Source organism: Acomys minous (genome assembly GCF_964271855.1).
Source record: "Acomys minous genome assembly, chromosome: 3".
NCBI classification, from domain to species: domain Eukaryota; kingdom Metazoa; phylum Chordata; class Mammalia; order Rodentia; family Muridae; genus Acomys; species Acomys minous.
Window position 1 is genome coordinate 132,110,538 of NC_140485.1, and position 18,949 is coordinate 132,129,486.

The following is an 18,949-nucleotide window of genomic DNA, read 5'->3' on the forward strand; positions in this document are numbered from 1 at the left end:
AAAACCCTAAGCTTTGATCCATTTAAATTTCCGGTATGTTCTTCTAGCCTCTGCAGAGGAGTGGCCAGTGACCTACATCAGGTGGTGATGGGTTGAAGGGGTGTTGAGGACATCTGTGATACTGATGCTTTGATAACAACGTGCAGAAGATATATCTATTTTATTGGGTGACATTTTATGGTGACTAACCTTTAATCTGGAAGGCTTCTGTCAGTTTGTATAGTAGTGTTTAAATGGAGCTACCTTATAATGGGGCAATAATGTCTTACTAGATACCAGAGACTAACAAATAAGATCCTCAGCATCAGGAACTGGTTACCTCTTCTGGGGTTGTTGGCTAGTGGGCCTGATGGCTCCCATCACCAAATAGTACAAGCTATCGCCAATGCTCTTGGTTACTCTCCAGAACCTGGTGGTAAGATCCTATTGCTGAAGACGCCACATACTTGAGTTATAGGACGTGGAGGACTCAATTTGCTATTCACCTGGAAGCTTCATCCCTATTGGCTAGGGATCAGAGTGCAGGAAGATGCTATGCACACTGCCAGAGGGGAAGAGAAATTCATAACCTTATCCAACTGTGGACCCTGGGGGCTACAACAATGACCAGCCTGTCAACACATGTCCGCTGATCCAATAGTGACACAGATGTCATGGGAGTAACCAAGCACGTTTTGATTGGATTTAAAGGCCACTCTGCAAGATGGAAACTATGAGGCACTGGTATCAGGGGATGTAGCCAATGCCCTAGTGGAAAGGCTAGTGCTATTACTCTGATAAGTGAACAGGACTTATCATTATAAATTAGTGCATCTCAGCCCTTACCATGGAAGCTTCTTTTTGCACTAGATGGAGAGAGGGGTGGGGAGTCGGGAGTGGGGGAGGGGGGAGGAGATCATTAAGGAAGAGCTATTGTGGAAAGATTCTCAGAGCTAGAGGCAGTGGATGACTATAAGGACACTGTATTCCAAACATAGCGGGTCAGTTGCACGCATGAGTTCGCAGAAGTTGGTACAGCATACACAAAAACCTGCACAACCTCACGACGGACAAAACCCAGCATGCAAAGCGGGAGTGGAGCGTGATGTCTCACCCCTCACTGCTAAGGAGCTCTTGACAGTTGATAACTGCTAGCAGGGGCGGGGGGGGGGGAGAGGGGAGTCAGTTTTCTTTGAGTGTGGTCCCTGGTAGGTTGACCATATTCCAGCGGAAGGCCATACACTCAAGAATATATATCCGCGCAGCCTGCACGGATGGGAACATTAAAATCTGTACCCTTCTCCTAACCCAAGCCCTTCACCCCATACTCTCAAACAGCTGTTCTTTGGACCTGAGGTTCGCTGGCACTCCATTTCCTCCTCCTTGCCCTGTCAATCTTTACTCCATCTGGAGTCAGCCTAGCCCTTATATTCATTTCTCCAGTCATTCTCCTCCTAACACCTTTGACTTCTTATTCCCTGGCTCTTCTGGCCTCAAGTTTGAATTCATCCTAGCGACCGGTGTTTTTGCTGATTTATCTGCCCCGCTGAATGAGGCTGGAGAAAATCACATAAAATCACAGTTAAGTGGCATCCCGAATCCACAGCCCTTGATCTCTGCAGAGCCCTCTGTGCCAACGGGTCACCCTACATCGTTTTCCCGGTTGGATCTCACTGCCATTTTCTGAAACTATTCGTATTTCTGAAAATATTCTCTTTCTTCACTGTCTTTATCCCATCTCTTCCTTCTTCGTCCTCAGGGGATAATATCCTCTGATTTCACTCAGAAAATAGAAGCCATTACAGGGAACACCCTGGCTGCTACATCCTAATAACTCTTTTTGTGTGTACATGCACACATATCTTTCCTCTTCCTAGTTTTGCTTAATTCTCCTCCCTGCCTGGGCACTCACATCCTTAGCAACCCATTCCCACCGGCTTGTTGGCTCTCCTTCAGATGTTTCTATCTCACATCCATTCGTAGCTTATTTTCATCATGTTTAGACACACCCAGCCATTCCCCTCTTAAAACACCATTGCCCCTTTCCCTCAGAGCCCTCTCTCCCTTTTCTTCTGTATATTTAAGACCCTTGAAGGTGTCTGCCCACGGTCCTGGGACTTCTCCTAGTCAGTAGGGTAAGGAACAAGTGCTCCATATGTAGATTAGGAAAAAGGCCTTCAGATCAGTGAATCTGGGGAAGAGTGTGTGGGGATGGCTAGGTGGGGAGAGGAGTGGAGGGAGGGGAGGCTGTGGTTGGGATGTACTGTGTGAGAGAAGAATAAATAAGAATAAAGAGACAGACATCTTTCTAAATGGAAAATATGAGCATGAACATAGATGCGGATTTAGGGAGACTGTCATACAAAGGAGACATTAGACATTAAAGTGATGGTCCCAAACAGGTAAGAAGCCAGATTGTAAGTGAGCTTGGAAAGTGCTGGTACTTCTGAGTTATACTCCTGGCCCCAAAGTGTTGGTACTTGATGTCCCCAGAGCTGTTGGCTCCTGACAACCCACATCTGCGCCCCTTTCGAGGACTTACATCTTGCTCTTCTTTCACAGACCCTTTATGAGGATAGCTTTCATCTAATGAGTGGGTGATGTAGGGACACACAGACTTAGCATTTGTCCCTCAGTGCAGGATACTCTGGAAAGTCCTCTCAGCTTTATACCCTTTCTTCCTCCTGAGATTGTGTGATGGCCAGCTTACTGTCAACTTGACACAACCTAGAATTACTCTGGAAGATTTAATTGAGGAATGCTCTAGATCAGATTATCTGGTGGAGGACTGTTTGCATTGTTAACTGATGTGGGAAGGCCCAGCACACTGTGGGTGGTGCTATTCCCTAGGAAGGCTGTTCTGAACCATATGAGAAGAGCAAGCAAGCAAGTAAGCAGGCAACCAAGCCTTCACGCATTATTTCCTCTGTGGGATACAATGTGAACTCCATCTACTGTGACTTCCCCACAGCAATGGACTTTGGCCAGAATTGTAGGCTAAATAAACCCTGCCTTCCCAAAATGGCTTGCTATCAGCACACTTTGATCACAGCGACAGAAGTGTAGTAATTACTAGATAGTAACGCCTCTGCTTCAATCACACTACAGGGCCACCATGCCCTAGCCAGCCTTGACTTCCCACTTCCTCACAAGTTGGGTTCTCAGTATGCCACTGACCAGCCCTGTGCTTCACAGTCTTTCCAGGAAACCTGACTCAAGATAGATTCACTCATCTTTTATGGATCTAGACCTGCAGACACTAAACTGTCTTGGTATCTTCTGCCTTGTAGTTTTACCAATTATCCAACAACTGCTCCTCCATCATTTAGCATAGTGCCTACCAAAACCCCTAAACAGCAAAACACAAATATTGGTGAGAAATTATACCTTTTGCTTCTTTCACAAGACTCCATGGGGACTCTTAACTAAATTCTTGTTTAAGGTTGAGAACCTGAAAATAACCTCATTTATTTCATTAGTATTTTTTTGTGTTTTGTTTTTTCAAGACAGAGTTTCTCTGTGTAGCCATAGCTGTTCTGTAGATCGGGCTGGCCTCGAACTCATGGAGATCCACCTGCTGCCTCTGTCTTCTGAGTACTGGCATTAAAGGCGTGCACCACCACCGTCTGTTGGCCTCATTTTGAATGTTCCAATGGCTGTAACAGTTCACAGTACAGAACAGGTGCTACTTACACTAGGACAAGCAAGAGGAGGTGTGTGAAATAATCACAGCACTGAAGGGACCAAAAGGACCGAAGTGTGGTTGAGCTTTCTATGGACATCCCCAAGTGCACGGAGCAGGATGAGAACAACCAGAAAGCCAGGATACAGAGTCGCATGCTACATGATCTGGTAACGGTTCCTCAGAGAACCAAGTGTGCCTACCATATGCCCAGTAGCTGTGGTAGTGGAGTTGTGACCACTGCCAATATCCAGATTTTAACACTTAGGCACCTGACTGGCTCTACTCAAGTGGCACCTGGAGTCTACTGCTAGAGCATTCCATGAAATACAGTATTCTACTTGTCAATGCCAGAGGCACTCACTGGAAGGCATGCTAGAAGGCTACTTTAACATAGTCTCTTGTAGCATTCATTTTACTCATGTGACCACACAATCACGTCCACGTCTGCCTGAAATAAAAGATTCACAGGAAATTGTGTCTCGTCCTGCTGTGCAATGCTGTGTTACCCCGTGTGATTCTGTTCCACTAAGAAATAGCTGTTTTAGCCGGGCGCGGTAGTGCACACCTGTAATCCCAGCACTAGGGGAAGCAGAGGCAGGTAGATCGCTGTGTGTTTGAGGCTAGCCTTGTTTAAAAAGTGAGTCCCGGACAGCAAAGGCTACACAGAGAAACCCTGTCTCACCTCCAGCCCCCCAGCTGTTCTGGCTCATTATTTTATGACCCTCCGATGGATGGCATTCAACAGTTTGGAAAAAACACTTAAGGTAAGAGGAGAGAAATGGATATTGATTGCCAATCACCAAGCCCCCAACCCAGTGCTGCTTCCTTCTTCTCTTCATGTATATATTAACAGAGGATTCAGGGTCGTTTGCAGAGGCATTCAGCATTGTTGCAATATAGCATGCAGTGGACCAAGGAGCAGGAAGGTGGTATATCCTAAAGGCAGCCCCCTTTTCATTTGTAAACAAGAGCACCATGAAAGGTTTGTGCCACAAGAACCCTACTGGCATTGCCTAGTATGAAAATAGAGTGAAAAGCTCACCTGCAACTCGTAGTTTGTAGTAGAGAGTTGGTCACACCCACATAGTGGTGGTCTTGATGCCAAGTGTATTGTGGGTTACCTGCTGGATGCCTTACAAAATGCTTGGCTTTCATTCAGTTTCTGATTCTAATGTAGATATAAAACCTAATAATTAGTCCCTAGAGCGTGGTGGTGTATATTGAATGGGAAATGTCTGGCTGGCCTCCTGCCCTGTGCTTGGAAGTAATTGTTAATTTTCCTATTAAGGTTTGCAAAACAATTTTAATCCTTTAATATAGAGCTTTTAGATAAAATCTCGTATTTGTAATGATCAAGGCTTTCAGGAAGAATGATTTCCTAATACGCTCTGACTTTGAAGGTAGTTTGTTTTAAAAAGGAAAGTCAGTCGAAGAGACAGAGCAAAGGAACAGCGAACACATGGCTATTCAACGCCCAATGTCAGTTCTACGCTCGCTTCTCTCATACAGTGTTCACCAGGAGTCTTAGAGGTGGGATTATGAGTCTCAGTTTTACAAATGAGTTAAAAGTGATTAACAGGGTCTTATCCAAGGTTATTAAAATAAAAAGTGGTCGAATGTAGGTTTATACCAGTTCTGGCTCACACACAGCCCATGCTTTGTGAATATGAGTGGAAAAAAAAATCTCAAAACAGACATGATTAGCAAGACTATAATTTTTATGTTCTGGAGGAAAAATACATCCTAATGGCTCCTCAAGCTACTCTTTTGATCTGCTTTCCAAGCCTTGTTTTGTTCTTTCTAGGACCTTGACATCTTAAGTGCATCGGAGAATTGAAAAGATAATTTGCAGGCATTATTTTAGCCTTACATTTTTCAGGGGTTTCTTCTGCTCATGACAGTGTTTAAAGCGTCTAGAGGAATTTGCATGTGTTATGAACTGAATGTCAGTATCTCCTGAAAATTCATATGTTGAAGTCCTAAGCTCTACTGTGATGGTATTTGCTGGTGGAGCCTTTGGGCAGTTCACTATCTCTAGATGAGGGCATGAGGGGGGAGCCCCCTCCCCCATGATGGGATTAGTATCCTGGGAAGGAGCGTCACCATCATCGTTGTTGTCATTGTCATCACCATCATCATTGTTGTCATCACCGTCGTCATTGTTATTGTCATCATCACCATCATCACCATTAGCAGCATCAGCAGCATCAGCAGCAGCTGGGCTTGCTCTCTGTCTACCTTGTGAAGGCATAGAGAGATGGCATAGGATGAAAGGCAGGAGACAGCCCTCGCTGGAACCACACCAAGCTGTTACTCTACCATTAGGCTTGCAGCCTCCACAGCAGTGGGAGATAAACTGGTGTCATTTAAGCTCTATTTTACTTCCACTTAGTTGTGGCTGTCTGAGCTCACTGAGGTAGTAATGAGTCCTTGAATACTTCCACTCTGTAATGGAGTGCAACCGCCGGTCACATCTGTGCTATTTCAGTTCTGTGTAGTCACTGCCGCAATGTGAGGAATGCTGTGCCTGTACAACATGTAAAAAATTCTACTAAGTATGTATGCTTCTCTTAACTCAATATTTATTCTTACATTTTTATTCCTTTGGTAAGAATATACAACCCTAATCAAAATATAAGAGCCTAAGTCAGTGGGGTTCCTCACCCATGTAATTTGTTCTTGTTACCCTCAGACCAACATGGATACGATCTATAATTTATGACTTCAGAGGACATTGCTACCCTGAAGGTCATCATTGCCACCTCCTAAGGACTTGTAACAGGACTCGTATTAACATATGTATAAGAAAGAACCTAAAAATTATTTCTAAAGTATGTCACCCAGGCCAAGAAAATCATGGCAGAGGGGTCTTGGAGAGATAAAATTGTTCGCCTCGTGGTGGACAGAAGGCAGAGGGTAAGAGACAGGAAATGGTCAGGACAAGGAACCCTTCAAAGGCATTCCCCAGGGATACACTTCCTTAACCGGGTCCCCAGCCTTCCACAGTTTCACAGCCTCCAAGTTGTTTCTCCTGACTTGACCCCATTCTGTGAGTTAGGTCACTGATGAAGGCAGAGATCATGTGATCCAGCCACCTCCCCGAAGCTTCCGATGCACGCTGTTTCTACTGGGAACTAAGTCTTCAGTATGCAAGACTTTTGGGAGGACAATTTCTATCTGAGCCATAACAAGTGGGGACATTTTGTTTGGGAGACTGATGACAAAGGCATGCACAGAGCAGATTCTGCAATCCCAGCCAGAGGGCGTTAGTCAGCACTTAGCCTTTCGCTACTTGCTAATATCTCTGTTCACTGGTTCTCTCACCCATAAAATCTATAACAATGATATGTATCTCTCAGTGCTGTGATAAGAGGCAATTTACGGAGGAAAGGCTTTATGTTGGCTCACAGTGTGAGGGTATAGTTAATCACAGAAGGGAAGTCGTGGTGACAGTGATGAAACAGCCATCTCATTCACAGTCAGGAAGGAGGGAATAACGAATCCTGGCACTTAACTCCTTTTCTCCTTTTATTAAGTCGGGAAGAACAGCTCATGTGAATGGTGCTACCACTCCCGAATGAGGTTTCTCCCTTTAGCTAAGCCTTTCTGGAAACACCTTCATAGACAACTGTACAGGTGTGCATCCATGGTGATCGTCAAAGCCAGTCTGACTATTTAGATGATCACAATTGGTATGGGTGTTAAGCGAAATAGCAGATATGTTAAGACCTGTCATATCATTATTGTCAGAGATTTATTAGGTTTTATTCTTTAGGTCATCCAGATGCACAGTCATCAGAGTTTGTATTTAATGGCCTTACTTCTAGACCAAATCACTGTAAAGTCACTGTGCACTGGCTTTTGTGCTCTTTGGGGTGGACTATTAGGTAGATGTTGTGTGACTTTTATTGAGGAGATAGAAATGGAATTCTACTCACCTTAAACAGAGCACCAAAGAAAGGATTGTACACAAGCCTAGCTTTGTGTCCTGTGTGTTTGTTAAATATAAGTGTTTATGAGCTTTGCATGCTAAAAGAGTGTGGATGAGGGGTTGCTTGCAGAAGCATGGCATGTTCAAAGGCAGCTGCATCATGGAAAAGCCTATCCTAGTATGAGTGATGTCTCTGCATCTCTCATAGGAGCTCTTGTCAGAGTCTTTTTTCCTTTGCAGCTGTTACTGTTTGTATAACCTTGGAGTTTATCAATTTTAGGAACTTCCTGAGGCTTCTCAGGTTTGTTCTTTGTTTCCTGAGCCTTGAGTAGTGTCCCTCCAGGAAGGAGGGTTTCAATGAGGAGGAAATGCTACCTAACCACAGGACACAGGGACTTCCTGGTATTGATGCCTAGTGTAATCCTTCTCCAACCCACACTAAGTTTTAGTCCCTTGACTTGCTTTGGCCATGGACACTGGCAAGTATACTGCAAGCAGAGACTTGGGTAATCAGTTGTGTTCTGTATCTCACCCTCTTTGAACCTGGATGCCTTACGAGAAAAGCAAAGTAAGCTAGTCATTTTTCTTTTGAAAAGCACCCTAAGATCATTTGCACAATGAGGCCCAGCCATGCCAATATTACAGTTGAATTCAATCACAAGCTCACTTTCCAGCCAAATGCAACCACAGGGGCATTTTGGTTATGACCAGAGCTGACAAATTAACCCACAGAGTCATGGGAAGTAATAAGTTGTTATAGTTCTAAGGCCCTGCTTTTGGGGCACAGAGTGCAGGGGTGGCTTGCTATGTAGCCATTGATGACTGAGACACTCTCTGTAATGTCATAACATGGTGGGGCCTCACCTTGTAGTAGAACCATGCTAGCCAGAGTGAGCATGCTGCTCTGTGCCTTGTGCAAATGGACAGCTATGGGTAGAGGCAGGGAGAGGGGAAGATTTCAAAGAGCCTAAAGTCACACCTCTTTGGGCCATGAAATCCATTACCAAATCTGGGTGATTTCCGGAAGAGAAAGCCAGCACCATGGCCAGTGGCCTGTAGAAAAAAAGAAAAAGAAAAGAAAACACCTAACAAACACACAACTACAGGAACACCAACCGTCTCTCATAATAACGGCACCCGTGTTGCTATTTGCCAGCAACCTAGTGTTTACAATAGAAAAGCAGGCAATTTATATTTTTAGAAGCCAGTGTTTTATTTGGAAAATGTCAGTTGTCAATTGCACCCTAATGATGTTTTTTAAAAACTGTGTGGTTGTTAAGATGACTAGGGTAGAATTTTGGGTTAAGAGAACAGGGAGCAGTTGACTAAGCATTCTGGGATACAGTTGTGTTTGAACGGATGTGGTCATTCTACTTTGTGGCTGCGGAGAAGATCTGATGTGTAACATGTGACATACTCTTTGTTTACATGTACTGGCACTGCTGTATTCTCTGACTCAGTTTCTCTTTTCTGAATGGCTTTTTGTTGGCTGGGTTTGAATGAAGGTAGGGCATTGGAAAAGATTCTAAGTCTTCATGGGGAAAATGCATGTATCTCACACAGGGAAGGATGGGAATGCAAAAAAGAATCCATTTAGGGTTTGAGAAATACACTTTCTTGGAGCATTCTAGAATCACCTCCACCCCCACCCCCACCCCAAATCAGAGATTTTCACATACTCTGTATGGCTAGTTTTCCCACTGCTGTGACACCATACCTGACAGAAATAACTTTGAGAAAATAATTAGTTTTTTTTTCTCATAGCTTTAGTCATCATAATAGGAAGGTGTGGTGGAATTCCTGGCAGAGGGAGTGTGGTTGCTCAGGAAACAAAGGTAGGGCTATAAATGGGGTCAGGACACAACCTTTGAAGTTCTTCTCAGAATGACTCCTCTGTTAGCTCCTAAAGGATTCCCCTCCCCTATGTCTGTGACCCAGGGGGACCTCCTCCCCCTCTATATGATCATAGGCTATCAAGTCTCATCTTGATAGTCTGCTTATCCTTTCTCTGAGTGCCACCAGGCATCTCTACCAAGAGGAAGTGGTCAAATATGGGGCACCAGAGTTCCTGTCAGAGTCAGTCCCCGCTCTCCACTCAACTGTGGAGAATGTTCTGTCCATTGGCTGGATCTGAGTAGGGATTTGATGTTTACTGCAAGTATTGTTCATGGTTGGTACAGTAATTGAGCAGAACCCCTGGCCCTAGATCCGCCCGTCATGATGTTCTTCTTGTAGGTTTCTAGGACCCTCTGCATCCTTCTATTTCTCTATCTCCCATATGTCTCCCACCAAGAGTCCCAGTAGGATGTCCTCACATCTATCCCAGTCTCTTGGTAAGTGACTTTCATGGGACATGCCTCTTGGGCTAGTGTCCAATTATAAGGGAGTATATAACATATGAGTCTTTCTGTTTCTGGGTTAACTCACTCAGTATGATCATTTCTAGTTCCATCCATTTGTCCACAAATTTCTGGATTTCCTTGTTTTTAATAGCTGAGTAGTATTCCATAGTGTAAATGCACCACAGTTTCTTTATCCATTCTTCAACTGAGGGACATTGAGGCCGTTTCTAGTGACTCTGAGTTCTTATATGGCCCAGGCAAGCCTTGAACCTGTGCTTCTCCTGCCTCCATCTCCTGAGTTCTATGACTATAGGTTTGCTTGGCTTCAAAATGCAATTGCTTCAATATTTTCTTTTTTTTTTTTTGGAGACAGGGTTTCTCTGTGTAGCCTTTGCTGTCTTGGACTGGCTTTGTAGACCAGACTGGCCTCGAACTCACAGTGATCCACCTGCTTCTGCCTTCCCAGTGCTGGGATTAAAAGCGTGTGCCACCAAGCCCGGCTCAATATTTTCTTTTAAAAAATTGAAACACAAGACTAAGAAAATTATTTATTTTTAGTAAAAGGCGAAAGATTTATATGACCTGAAGAGAAACCAGAATATAAATTTATTTATCTTTAAAAATATTGTTCTTGATTATGTTTTGATTTTTCAGTAAGACTTAACTCCTCTTCATAATATGAATATTTTATAGAATTCATTCCTTAAAGATCAATCATCAACGTAACCTAAATATTCCAGTAGTCTCAGTTTCTTTTTTTTCCTTTTTCTATTAATTTATTCTTGTTACATCTCAATGGTTATCCCATCCCTTGTATCCTCCCATTCTTCCCTCCCTCCCATTTTCCCCTTATTCCCCTCCCCTATAACTGTTCCTGAGGGGGATTACCTCCCCCTGTATATGCTCATAGGGTATACCCAGATCTAGCCGATGGTCAGAACATTCTCCACAGTAGAGTGGAAAGTGGGATATGACTTTCTCACATACTCTGGTGCCTCACCTTTGACCATGTCCCCTGGAGGGGGAGACCTGGTGGCACTCAGAGGAAGGACAGTAGTCTCAGTTTCTAACTCACGGATTCACCCTCTGTCAACACTAAGAAGAGCTCTCTGGTCAGGTACACTAAAAAACAAAGCCAGTCATTAATTGCTTGCTAAGTTTTGACCTGTGTGCAAGATCCACAGAAACAAAGAAACAACCATAAAGTGTCCTCATGGGAGGAGCCATTTTGTAAGTATCCTGGGTGGGAGAAGCTGCAGCCTCTGTGGTGGTGCTCACAATGCTTGACAGGGTGAGTACAAGACCAAGACTGTGGCACTGGGTTTAGTGCCAGCCGGTCATGTTCAGAAGGGAACCCCTTGTCCAAACAGATCCTAACTAAGCGAGACACTTGAGGACCTCAGTCACCAGCTTCTGGCATTCACCTCTCCCACGGTCTCTTTGTTTCTGGTTATAGTCACAAAACCACTAATAGTAAGAAAGCATTGTTGCCTTTCTTATTACTAAATCCTGGCCACAGATTTCTTGATGATGTGGAAGAGCCTGCTGAGGAGACAAGATGTTAATCATGTGAGTTATTGGTGCTTTTAGAAGAAGTCTAAGCACTAATTCTTGAGGATCGTGGTGCAGCCCACAGTTACAAGACCTCACTGGAGAGCTCTAGAGGCAGGTGGACGTATAAACAAATCGTCAGTGTCTGTAAATTAGTATCTAGAAAGGAAGGCTGCTTAAGTGAAGAGCTGGCGTAAGGCCTGTGTGAGAAGACGCTTGCCCAACTATTCACAGTAGCCGGAAAGTGGAGTCAGCCTAGATGCCCATCAGGAGCCTTAAAGGAAAAGACAGTCACAGTGTTTTCAAGAAAATGGACGGAATGGGACATCGTCAGGCTAAGGGGATTAAGTCAGACAGGAAGACAAGTGTCAGATCATGTATTCTCTTATATTTGGAACCTGGCCTGTGTTGTATCTGTGTGTACTTGTGCATTTAAAAGGGGGTCATGAGAGGGGAGGCAGCGGATACGCTAGAGTTGGAGTCGCAGGAGATGGGTGTTGGAAACCAAGCTCACGTCCTCTGCAAGAGCAGCACACATTCTTAACTGCTAAACCATTTCTTCAGTGCCCTGCTCCTGAATTCTCCATCTTCCTCGGCCTCTGGAGTTACTCAGTTACATCGGACAGTAGCCTGCTACATGTGTCTAATGTTTAGCCAGCCTTTCTCGTACGGGGAAAGGCAAAATTGAAAAATCAGACCTCCTTCATTCCCTTCCTCCCTCCTTCCCTCTGTCCTTTTCTTTCCCTCCCTCCCTTCCCCCTGCTCTCCCTCCCCCTCCCTCCCCATCTCCCTTCCATATAGAAATTAATGGATTTCAGAGCGCATGAAAGAATTCATGCATGAATTGAAGTCTGATAAGTCAGAGATGCTGTCGCAGCTGCTCTATATATCAGCATTTTCCTGTGAAGATTCTGCTTGCAAAAATTATTTTTGTTAAACGTTATGTTTACTTTTCTTCTGCTACTTTATGTTTTCATTAAAATTGACTTAAGTTCTTATTATGTGAAGATTTGACGCTCTCGTTTCCTCACAGTTCATTTTTCAAATATATTTCTTCAAAGTTGTGTTTGAATTGTTTTCCCCACCGAATTGAAACACGGTCTGTATCGTATGCCAGGCTATTAAATCTGTTTGGGTTTCCGTAAAGCTTGCGATGTTGTACTGATGGAGTCGTAACTTCCAGTGCGGCTCTCTTCCCTATCTCTCCTCATACAGGGACAGGCTATTTTACATGACTGCTCTTTTAAAAGCTCTCAATTTAGAGAGCTATGTTTGGGATCGCAATTGCATTTGTCTTATTAAGTTCCTGAATCTGTAACATTGTGTTTTCTCATACATCTCTCTTGCATGCTACTTACTCTTGCTATGTAGACATCTGAGTTGTTCATATTCTTTAGTTTCGATGAGTGGGCTAGATTTTGCTTATATTTCTGAACTGTAGAGAAGTTAGGCCGGGTGTGGTGGCGCACGCTTTTAATCCCAGCACTTGGGAGGCAGAGACAGAGGCAGGCGGATAGCTGTGAGCTCCGGGCCAGGCTGGTTTACAAAAAGAGTCTAGGACAGCAAAGGCTACACAGAGAAACCCTGTCTCGGGAAAAAAAAAAACAGAAAAAGAAGTTAGGAAAGTTCTTTTTTATTTGTAATTTCTTAAACTTATTTAAGATTTATTTATTTTATGTTTGTAAGTGTTTTACATGCATGTATGTATGTGCACCTTATGCATGCCGGGCACTTGCAGAGGTCAGCAGGTCCCCTGGAACCGGAGTTAAGGATGACTGTGAACCACCATATTGGTGCTGCAAACCGTACTAAGGTCCTCGGCATGAGCAACAATCGCTCTTAACCACCAAGTCATTTTTTAAAAATCCCCTTACAAATGATTTCTTGGCTGGTTTAAGATTTGAGATGCAGCCAAATTTGTGATCCAGAGGCTTATAAGAACTTCTACTTTTCAAAAAACTAAAACCCACACCAAGCCAAAATAAAAATAAAAATTTGGGTGGTGATAGTGTATGCTTTTAATCCCCGCACTAGGGAGGCAGAGGCAGGTGGATCTCTGAGTTTGAGGCCCGCCTGGTCTACAGAGTGAGTTCCCCGACAGCCAGGGCTACACGGAGGAACCTTGTCTTGAGAAGACAACCAAACAACCAAACAACAAGAACTCCTGATTTTCTAGTCATTGCTATTTTGCTGTTTCTCACACTATCAATAATAATTTAAAATTGCCGGTGTATAGTTTTGGTAATTAAAATTTTTTTTTTGATGAACAAGTGGTTAGACCTAAGATAATGTTTATTTTGATGTAGTATTTTATATTCTATGAACCTTTTGCTAGACTTTTGTTCTTGTGTTCCAGGTTCAGACTAGATTTCTCCCATCCTCTTCAGCTCTGGGGATCAAACCTTGGGTCTGAATCATTCTACCACTGGGCTGTTTATTAGGAGTCCAAGACAGGCTTTAAAAGCTCCGCAACCTTCCCTTTCTCCGTGCTTCAGAAACACCTCTCTAAGTACAGGTTTTGATTTATTTTTAAGGACGTGTATGCTTGTGCGTCTCGCTGTATGAATGCTACAAGAGTATCGGTGCCCACAGAGGCCAGAAGAGGGTGTTGGAGCCCCTAGGGACTGGAGTTACTGTGAACCTCCCCACAGGGTGCTGGGAACTTAACTCTGATCTTCCAAAAAACACAACATATGCCTTTAACCACTAAACCAATCTCTCTAGCTTTTAAATACACATTTGTTTTTCAGGTCTATCCTCAGCTGAGAAGCTTAGCACAGGCTACACTTTTTCATCTGTTTGTGTTGCAGCCACCCAGACACCCGTGGCTGTTGGCCTCTTCTGTCCTTGTGAAGGGCTTGCTGGCCTTCTCAAAAACTACCAGTAATTTTTTGAGAGAACAGTCCTGTGTTCTCTTTAAGTAAATAAAATCAAATCGAAAGCAGAAGTGACTCTTTCATGAGTATTTTCAATCCTTAAGGAAAGAGAAAGCTTTTTACAGTCCCCCTCCCTCCCTCTCTCCCTCCCTCCCTCCCTCCCTCCCTTCCTTCCTCCCTCCCCCCCTACCCCACCCCTTCTCTCTTCCACAGTGCTCTAAGGCCCTAAGCAGCCAAACAAATACATGCATAGCTCCAGGCTCTCTTTAAAACCTGTTTGATTGGGAATTATCTTCTCTAGTGCTCAAAGGAATCAGCTTTTAATTTTCTACTTCATTAAGTCTATCTTAGACAATCTATTATTATAGTTGCTACAAGTGAATGTAATAAAGTTAAGAATCATACATGGTAGAGTTCATGTCTTACAAATTGATGCCCAGGCATAGATGTACTATAATTATTGAGGAAATGGGATTATGTTTTCACATACTAGATGCTTGATGCTAGGTTGTCATAGATCCATAGACCTTTTCAGATCTTGAGAATATTTTAGCGTCGAAGGCAATGATAGCCAAACAACAGGATTAGATCTTGCCAGATTAAATCTTTTACACCGGGAACATATTTTTGTTTATTTCTCTTAACTTTCTTTGTATCTTCAGATTATACTCAGATTTTACATTTTCTAACTAAATAAATTCAACGTGTGAGACCTTGAAATAGTTTTGAAGCTATATAGCCAATTCTAGGCAAATTGTGAAAGCTTAGATCCGCAGCATAGCTGACAAAGGGAAATTAGTTAAACTGGGCAACTTTGAAAAGGGTTAACTTTTAAAAATAAAAATTTAATCATTATAAAGTATAGTATATTGGAGTTTAATCTGCTGTGAAGGTAAATATCTTGGGTGACAATTGTGTTGCATAATCTTGTAAGCAAGTCTGGTCTTGTGGGGGAGAAAGTCTTCCTCGACTTCATTGTTGGATGGTTCCAGTGCTCTGGCTTCTGTGCACAGATGGGAGGGCATGTTGAGTGAGCTCATGGCAGCAGATGGAAGCTTCTCACGTCTTGGTGGACCAGGCAGGTATAATCCTCCACTAATATGCCCTATTTGAGTTTATCTAACACATGCATCAATGTTTTGCTTTTTATAAAAAAAATCTTGAATAATTTTCTGGATCACTGACCCTCTTTAAAAATATTTATTTGTGCCTGTGTGTGTATGTGGACATATATGCCTGGTGCCTGTGACAACTTTCAGGAGTCAGTTCTTCCCTTCCACCACTTGGGTTTCTGGGCTAGAACTCAGTTCTGCAGGCTTGGCGGCAAGTGCCTTATCTGCTGAGTCATCTTGTTGGTCCACTGACCAAGTTCTTGTGAAGATTTTTCCACCCTTGGTTTAAGGGTTATATAATTTCCCCTTCCCAATCTGTCAGAAAAACAAAGGAGCTGGCATGCTTTCCCCTAAGTGGACTCATACCAATGTATGCTTGGCTTTAAGAACTTGTTCATCCAGTTTAAAGATGAATCAGATACAATTTCTTTTCCTTTTTGTGTGTAAAAATGGTTAAATATACAGTTTTTTTCCACATTAAAACCTACTATCTTTCATTTGTGGAGGCTCTTGGCTAAGAGTTTGTGATGATTAAAGAAATATTTACCCTTTTATCTTAAGTTTTTGGTTTGAAAAAACTTTTCCATTTTAGAGAAATACAAACTTGTTCCAAAGAACACTGGAATTTTTTTTTTTATGATTCCCCGTCATATTTATTTTATGCTATAATTTCCTACCCAACTAGATTTTTTTATACAATTAAAATTAATTAATTAATTTGCGTGTGCATGCGTGTGTGTGTGTGTGTGTGTGTGTGTGTGTGTATTCACTGGCGGTTCCTGATTATGGTGTGTTGTAGGCTGAAGGTAGCAAACTTCTGTCAACTAGACTGGCTTCACTTTGGTTATCTTTTTAGTGTCTCTGAATCTTTTCTCTCGAGTAGATGCAAAATACCTGAGAGAAATATTCAAGGGTTCTGAAGTTCCTCTTCTTTCCTGTGTTTCTGAGAGCTAAATTTAAGGTGTGCTTGATGGATCATCTCTAGCATATCCAGGAATGTTGCTAAAATGATATCCACTAATACTCCATATATGATAAAACAGTGATCTCTAATATGTACCAAACACTATTTTAAGGACTGTTTATTTCATGGTAGACAATAGTACTTAGTTCCTCATTGTTGTAAGTCAATATAAAATATATATTCATAATCAGTAAATGCTTTTAACCTTACTTAAAATAACTGTCTAGTATGCATTAAGTACCTGTTGTGTGCAAGGTGCTGTTTTAACTGCATTGAAGTTAGCATTTCATTTTTCATTCTAATACAATTCTAAGGGAGCATTTTCTTGCCTTGCAGGTAAGTGAACAGGCTTAAAGGACTGTCACATGTCACTAGGATTACAGAGTTGGCACGTCAACTGTATTGGTGACTGCCTCATTGCTGTGACACATGCCTGACAGAGTCAGTTTCAGGGAGGAAAGAGCTATCTTGGCTCATGGTTTCAGGGGATACATGCCTGCATACTGAGGAGGGCCAGAGTGCGTGGTGGAAGGCCTCACACTTTGACAGATCAGGAAGATGTACTCTTCAAAGGCCAGTTCCCAGGCCAGTCCCAAAGTTTTCACAGCTGCAGACTGTGAGGGATATTTCACATCCAAACTATGACAGTAGTCAACCCTGCCTCTAGATAGAGGTTTTATTTTATATTTCATACTTTTTTGTATTGGGTATTGAACACAGGGCCTCATCCATACTAAAAAAAAGCTTCCTACATTTTGGATATATCCTTGTTCCTTTAATTTAATTGACTTATTTTACGTTTTATTTTGAGACAGATTCTTGCTACACTGTCCAGGTGGGCTGGCTTAACCTCATGTTTGACATCCTAAATCATATGTGTACGTAGAAAAGAAAGCAAAGGTTTCCTCATAGGGGGTTAGCCCAGGGCACAGGACATAGAAGCACATGGAAGGCAACCCCAGCCATGCTAAGGGAGCATTGATGATGATGATGATGGTGGTGGTGTGGTGGTGGTGTGTGTGTGCCTAACTACTCCAGTGTTGGGACTTTCCTCTTGAGAATCTACTAGCCATGATGTCCGTTTTCTGGGTCTGAAGTCCCTTCTGTTAAGTTTGTCTAGGGAAGTATTTTTTTTTTATTGGTTTGTGTAGCGTCTCAAGGGTCCAGCACTTCCCCCATTGAGTTTCTCTTGGCACACGCATACACTGCCATCCGTGTTTATCTCTAAAGCTCTATGAGCAAGGCCCTGAGAGGAAGCTCTGCTACCCAGCTGAGGTAACATCTGGTGACTAGATCTTGATAGGGACGATTAACGAGGGAAATGCCTTTCCTGCCTCTCTTCCAATCTCTTCAAGGGAATGTTATAAAAACAGCTTTGGCCAAAGTTCAGCCTATGTTTTGAAGCCAAAACTAGAAATGAATAATTAAAGACAAAAGCCAATAGTTCAATAACTCCCACAATAGTAACCAGATGAATAAGCCTGTATATTTGCTTACCCTTTGCAAAGACTTCACAAGTTAGTTTGGAATAATAACCGCTGTTTATTATTGCTTTTTAAACAATGCACTAGGTACTGTGGCAAATGATATGTATAACATTGTATTCAGTTTTTTACAAACGTCTTATAAGGTAGGTATTCTTAACTATGCGGCGGCTAATCTTGGTTGTCAACTTGACATCATCTGGAATGAACTAAAACACAAGCTGCTGAACACTCCCATGAGGAACTTCCTTAGCCCACCTTGATGGAGCAGGGCCCACTGTGGGCAGCGCCATTCCCTGGACAGTCGGTTCTCGGCTGTATGAGAACACTAGAGAAGCAGCGGTCTGTGAGTGAGCCAGCAAGCAACATCCCTTCATGGTTTCTCCCTCACGTTCCTGCTTGAGTCTCTTCCCTGACTTCCCCTCAGACGGTGACCTGGAAGTGTGAGATAAAATGAAGTCCTTGCCTCCCCTAGGTTGCTCTTGGGAAGAGTATTTTATCACAGCAATGGAAAGGAGACTAGGAGCGTATTTTCAAGTGTGTACACTGACCTCAACAAGAAAAGTCGGGTGGCCTTCCTTACTGGGATTTGCAGCTGAGCACTGTTGGAATTTGTAGCCCATCACCTCCACCCCTTGTCCCGAGCTCCCCCCACCACACCGGCCATGCTTATTCTCATTCCCACTGCTTTTTTTTAAAAAAAAAAAACTGTATTTCTTTTCAATTTTTTCTTTATTTTAAAATAGATTTTCTTCTCTCACATAAAATATATCCTGATTCTGGTTTCAATCTACTCCTCCCAGGTCTGCACCCTCCCTCCTACGTGGATCCACCCCCTTTCTGTCTCTAATTAGAAAACCAACAGGCTACTAATGGATAATAATCAAATAAAAGCTGGGCGCTATGGCACATGCCTGTAATCCCAGCACTCAGGGAGGCAGAGGCAGAGCAGGTGAGTTCAAGGCCAGCCTGGTCGAGAAAGCAAGTCCAGGACACTCAAGGATACACTGTTTTGTAAAACCCTA